We start from the raw sequence: 6,000 nt of genomic DNA on the forward strand, positions 1-6,000 counted from the left end.
TTGAAGAACATCAGGGAGGCGTTGTCGTATTCAAGATGAATTATGAGGGCACCCTCCGTGTGGCAGACCCGGGCGATCTCACCCCAGCCCCGGGTCATATAGACCTTGCCCGGAGCGACGACCGCGACCTCCGCTCCGGTCGCGAGGGTGCTGCAGTCGGCGTGCTGCAGACAGAGCTCTAGAGACCCGCTTGGCGGCATCTCGAAGGTGAAGGAGGGAGGAAGGCAGATCCAAGAGCTTAGGGGCATGGCGGTGTGAAGCACGAGCTCACAGGAGGAGCCCTCGGCGTGGACTCCAGGAGGAACTATGCGCACTGCCGTGACTCGCCGGCGTCGACGGCGGCACCGTCGGTGTCGCTCGACGCCCTCTTCCCCAGGGCCCTAGATTCGGGCGTACAAGGGCAGTGGAAACCTAGGCGGCGGCCACTCATATCAGGGCCTCGGCGCCTCCTGCCAAGCACCCTCATCTCGGCGGCAGGGGACTAGCCGTTTCTTCGGTGGAAGAGGGTCAGGACCTTCTCTGGGGGCCTTTCCTTTCTCTTCTGCAGAAAACCGGCGGATTAGTGCCATTGGCATAAGGAGAAGCAAGGAAGAGGAAGAAGGAGAAGGAAAGGAGTAGTAGGAAGGGATAAGCTAATGAGGCTCACGCGGCCTCGTACTTATAGCCGGAGAAGGCCAACCGCCGGCCACCACGATCACAGGTAATCATGACCCATTTCTCTACATGCAGGGACTTGACAAGTCGAGCGGTTACCGAGGCGTCATGGGGAAGCGCAGATGCCCACGTCCAATCAATCGCCACGCGGCGCCCAAGGCCGCAAGCTATTGGGGCCCGCGGCGCTTCGCGCTTGCCCCTTAGCTTCTCTGCTAAGCCAAGCCCGAGAGCGCCTTGGGCCCGGGGGCTACTGTCGGCGTTCTGGGAACGGGGGTCCCCAGACTTGCCTGCCTGCAGCCTGCGGCGTGGCTCGAGTGGGGGCCCAGTGCGGCCCAGCTTCATCAGCTCAAGCTCAAGACCCTCGCAAGGGGCCAAGCCTTGCGGGGCGGACGATAGGAGGCTTCCTTAGGAGCAGCCTCATCAGGCAGGCTCGCGAGGAGGCGGAGAGAACAAGGCAAGGGGTGCCTCGCGAGGAGCTCGTGACGCAAGCCATGATGATCGAGATTAGGCGGGCGCCAGGCGGGTGCCGGCATGCGCAGTGTCCTTGTTTCCCCTTCGGTGCAAAGGGAGCAAGCACATGCCAAGGCATCGGGCAAAGGTTACCATTCCGGTGCAACGAGACCAAGACCAGCAGAGCGGCAGGACGGAGGTCACCGTGGAGCCCAAGACGGCGTCATCACGAGTGCTTTCGGCAGCCGAAGACCACCTTTGGTCAGGATAACTTGTACTAGATGTTCCCCTTCAAAATGGCCAATTGTTGGCGCCCTTCCCACTCATTTTTGGGAAGAGGATCAGGGCCTCTATAAATAGGACTAACCACCATAGAGAAGAGGCCAAAAGGGAAAAAAGGAAGAGAAAGAAAGAGAGAAGAGAAAGAGAGAGAGAGAGAGATCTAGACCAAGTAGAACATACCACACCAGCTCAAGAACACCTCTCGCGAGGCCGTTCTTCCCCCTGTATTGTTCATCATCAGCCCCTGAGGCAATCCACCACACCACACACTGGAGTAGGGTATTACACCACATCGTTGGCCCAAACTAGTATAAACCTCGTGCCCTTTGTGTGTTCTTCTTTCCAGCCTAGATTTCTTGCTAGCCATAGTAGCGCGAGTCGGTAGGGGAAAGATCTCCGTGCGCACCCCAGAGTTCGAACCTTAAGGGTCTGCTGGAACCCGAAATCCGACAAGCACAACTTCGGTAAAGAGACGAGGCCCGAAGAAAAAGTTGCGCTCGGATGAAAGGTTTGAGATCACAGTAATCGCACGCGATGGCCAACCGATTGAACCCATCTGAACAAAGGAAGCATTTGCTGCTCAGTGCGGGGTTCTTGTTAGGGACAACATCCTGATCAGCATACACCAATGGTATAAGCCGGCTAAAGAAGACCCTTAGGTGTCTTATGTCAACGATATGCAGAAAGATGATCTTTGGACCGCGCTGAAGGCAAATTTCACCCTACCGCTAGAGGAGGATCCGGAAAAGCCAGTTAAAGAGCAATTGATCAAGTCTCGTGCTCTTAAGAAGATGGCAGAACTATTCAAGAGGTGGAAGAATGAGCTGAAAACAAAGTTTGTCGACAAAGAAGAGACACCAGAATTCACCGGCCGGTATGAGAAGATCAGAGATCACTAGGACGAATTTGTGGCCCACAAGACATCAGCCAAGAGTAAGAAGATGTCAGCGACAAACAAGATAAATGCTGCAAAGAAGAAGCTTCACCATCGCATGGGGTCAGGTGGCTACCTCAAAGCCCAGTCGTTGTGGGCCAAGGCTGAGAATGACCTGATTGATAAAGGGGTCGAACCAGAGACATTGAACTAGCTAGACCATTGCCGAACTTGGTTCTTTGGAGTTGGCGGAACCTTGGACCTTGTATCAGGGAAGTGCCGTTGGACGAACGAGCAACTGCGAATACCCGTCACGAAGCTTCGACGGTATATCGATGCAGCGCAGCAAGGGACGTTGACAAAGAGAACGACGAGCTCACAATGGCCCTCGGAAATCCTGAGCACCCTGGACGAACATGAGGCACGCTGGGCTCCATTCCGTGGAAGGCTGGGTTTCCGGACATAGGCTGTTACAAATGCCAGGAGAGGAGGAAGAAAGTGTAGCAGACCTAACTCCAGGCGCTGCACGCAAGGGTACAAGCGATAGAGGAACGAGAAGCAGATCGCAGCAAGCGACCTGCGGAAGCTTCCCCCAAAGCTACCCCACCATCTCAGCGGAGAAGCAGTGTGGCTTCCACCGAGCTGCTTCAGCTAGAGCCTGTCTTCACGGCTCCTGCTAGCTACCCCGTGGATGCTATCACGACATTTCAACATTGCTACCTTATGATGAAATGGATGAAATTGAAAGTCAAGGTGGCAGTTGGCTCTATTGAACCTCCTGAACCTGGCGCAACTTTTCACTGTCGGCCGATTCCAGAAGGATATGCTAGGGTGATGGTGGATGAAATAACTGACAGATTTGAGGACCTTGAGCTTGACCACCCTACGGGTGAAGGGGAGACTCAGCTGGATTCTTCTCTGAAGACTCCACGCCTATGGCGGAAGGAGCTTGCTACCTCTTGAGCACTACATTGGTTTTCCCTTGAAGAGGAAAGGGTGATGCAGTAAAGCAGCGTAAGTATTTCCCTCAGTTTTTGAGAACCAAGGTATCAATCCAGTAGGAGACCACGCGTGAGTCACCTTGTACCTACACAAACAAATAAGAACCTCGCAACCAACGCGATAAAGGGGTTGTCAATCCCTTCACGGCCACTTGCAAGAGTGAGATCTGATAGAGATGATAATAATAAGATAAATATTTTTGGTATTTTTATGATATAGATTGAAAGTAAAGATTGCAAAATAAAATAGATTGGAAACTTGTATGATGGAGAATAGACCCAGGGGCCATAGGTTTCACTAGTGGCTTCTCTCAAGATAGCATAAGTATTACAGTGGGTGAACAAATTACTGTCGAGTAATTGATAGAAAAGCGAATAATTATGAGAATATCTAGGTACGATCATGTATATAGGCATCACGTCCGTGACAAGTAGACTGACTCCTGCCTGCATGTACTACTATTACTCCACACATCGACCGCTATCCAGCATGCATCTAGAGTATTAAGTTCATAAGAACAAAGTAACGCCTTAAGCAAGATGACATGATGTAGAGGGATAAACTCATGCAATATGATATAAACCCCATCTCTTTATCCTCGATGGCAACAATACAATACGTGTTGTTTCCCTTTCTATCATTGGGATCGAGCACCGCAAGATTGAACCCAAAGCTAAGCACTTCTCCCATTGCAATAAAGATCAATCTAGTAGGCCAAAACAAACTGATAATTCGAAGAGACTTGCAAAGATAAACCAATCATACATAAAAGAATTCATAGAAGATTCAAATATTGTTCATAGATAAACTTGATCATAAACCCACAATTCATCGGATCTCAACAAACACACCGCAAAAGAAGATTACATCGAATAGATCTCCAAGAGAAACGAGGAGAACTTTATATTGAGATCCAAAGAGAGAGAAGAAGCCATCTAGCTACTAGCTATGGACCCGAAGGTCTGAAGTAAGCTACTCACGCATCATCGGAGGCACCATGGAGTTGATGTAGAGGCCCTCCGTGATCAATGCCCCTCCGGCGGAGCTCCGGAAAGGCCCCAAGATGGGATCTCTTAGGTGCAAAAGGTTGCGGCAGTGGAAATAGGGTTTCGTGGTGCTCCTGGATGTTCTCGGGGTATATCGATATATATAGGAGGAAGAAGTAGGTCGGTGGAGCAACGAGGGGCCCACGAGGGTGGAGGGTGCGCCCAGGGGGAGTAGGCGCGCCCCCTGCCTCGTGGCCTCCTCGATTGTTTCTTGACGTCCACTCCAAGTCCCATGGATCACTTTTGTTCCAAAAATAATGCTCCCGAAGGTTTCATTCCGTTTGGTATTCCTTTTCGGCGAAACACTGAAATAGGAAAAAACAATTTGTGCTGGGCCTCCGGTTAATAGGTTAGTCCCAAAAATAATATAAAATTGTAAAAATAAGCCCATTAACATCCAAAACAGATAATATAATAGCATGGAACAATCAAAAATTATAGATACGTTGGAGACGTATCAAGCATCCCCAAGCTTAATTCATGCTCGTCCTCGAGTAGGTAAATGATAAAAACAGAATTTTTGATGTGGAATGCTTCCTAACATATTTCTCAATGTAATTTTTCTTTATTGTGTCATGAATGTTCAGATCCGAAAGATTCAAGATAAAAGTTTAATATTGACATAGAAATAATAATACTTCAAGCATACTAACTAAGCAATCATGTCTTCTCAAAATAACATGGCTAAAGAAAGTTATCCCTACAAAATCATATAGTCTGGCTATGCTCTATCTTCATCACACAAAATATTAAATCATGCACAACCCTGATGACAAGCCAAGCAATTGTTTCATACTTTTGATGTTCTTAAACTTTTTCAATTTTCACGCAATACATGAGCATGAGCCATGGATATAGCACCATAGGTGGAATAGAATGGTGGTTGTGGAGAAGACAAAAAGGAGAAGATAGTCTCACATCAACTAGGCGTATCAATGGGCTATGGAGATGCCCATCAATAGATATCAATGTGAGTGAGTAGGGATTGCCATGCAACAGATGCACTAGAGCTATAAGTGTATGAAAGCTCAACAAAAGAAACTAAGTGGGTGTGCATCCAACTTGCTTGCTCACGAAGACCTAGGGCAATTTGAGGAAGCCCATCATTGGAATATACAAGCCAAGTTCTATAATGTAAAATTCCCACTAGTTTATGAAAGTGACAACATACACTACAAAAAAAAGACACATCCGTGACATTTTGGGCCGAACGAAAAAATTTCTGTCATACATATGACACTTCTATGACGATAATTGTGACAAAACCCGGTATCATCATAGATGTGGTGGGCTCCTACTTCTATGATAAAAAATCATGATAGAAAATGGGCTTTTCGTCCTGGGCGGGCCGGAGACGCAGCTGGATGACATTCTTTGGGCCGTCCATGACGGAAAAAACCATGGTAGAAGCGAGGGGGAGGAAAATTTCGGGGAGTTCCTGGTTACGGTGGGAGGTCGGGGGCCGAGCGATGCGCGTTTCTCTCGTACACGTACGCGCGTGTGTGCGAGGCGTTGGCTCTAACTGAACCCGAGCGAGGCGTTGGGCTCTAACTGAACCCGAGCGATTGCACTACAGGCTACACGTTACTGAACCCGAGCGATCGATCGATGGCTGTTAACTGAACCCGATCAAGCGATTCCTTCGCTACTGCTGCTAACTGAAGCCGATCGATGGGATGAACAGTGAGCGTT

The sequence above is a fragment of the Triticum dicoccoides genome, chromosome 5A (genome assembly GCF_002162155.2).
Source record: "Triticum dicoccoides isolate Atlit2015 ecotype Zavitan chromosome 5A, WEW_v2.0, whole genome shotgun sequence".
Classification (NCBI taxonomy): Eukaryota; Viridiplantae; Streptophyta; class Magnoliopsida; order Poales; family Poaceae; genus Triticum; species Triticum dicoccoides.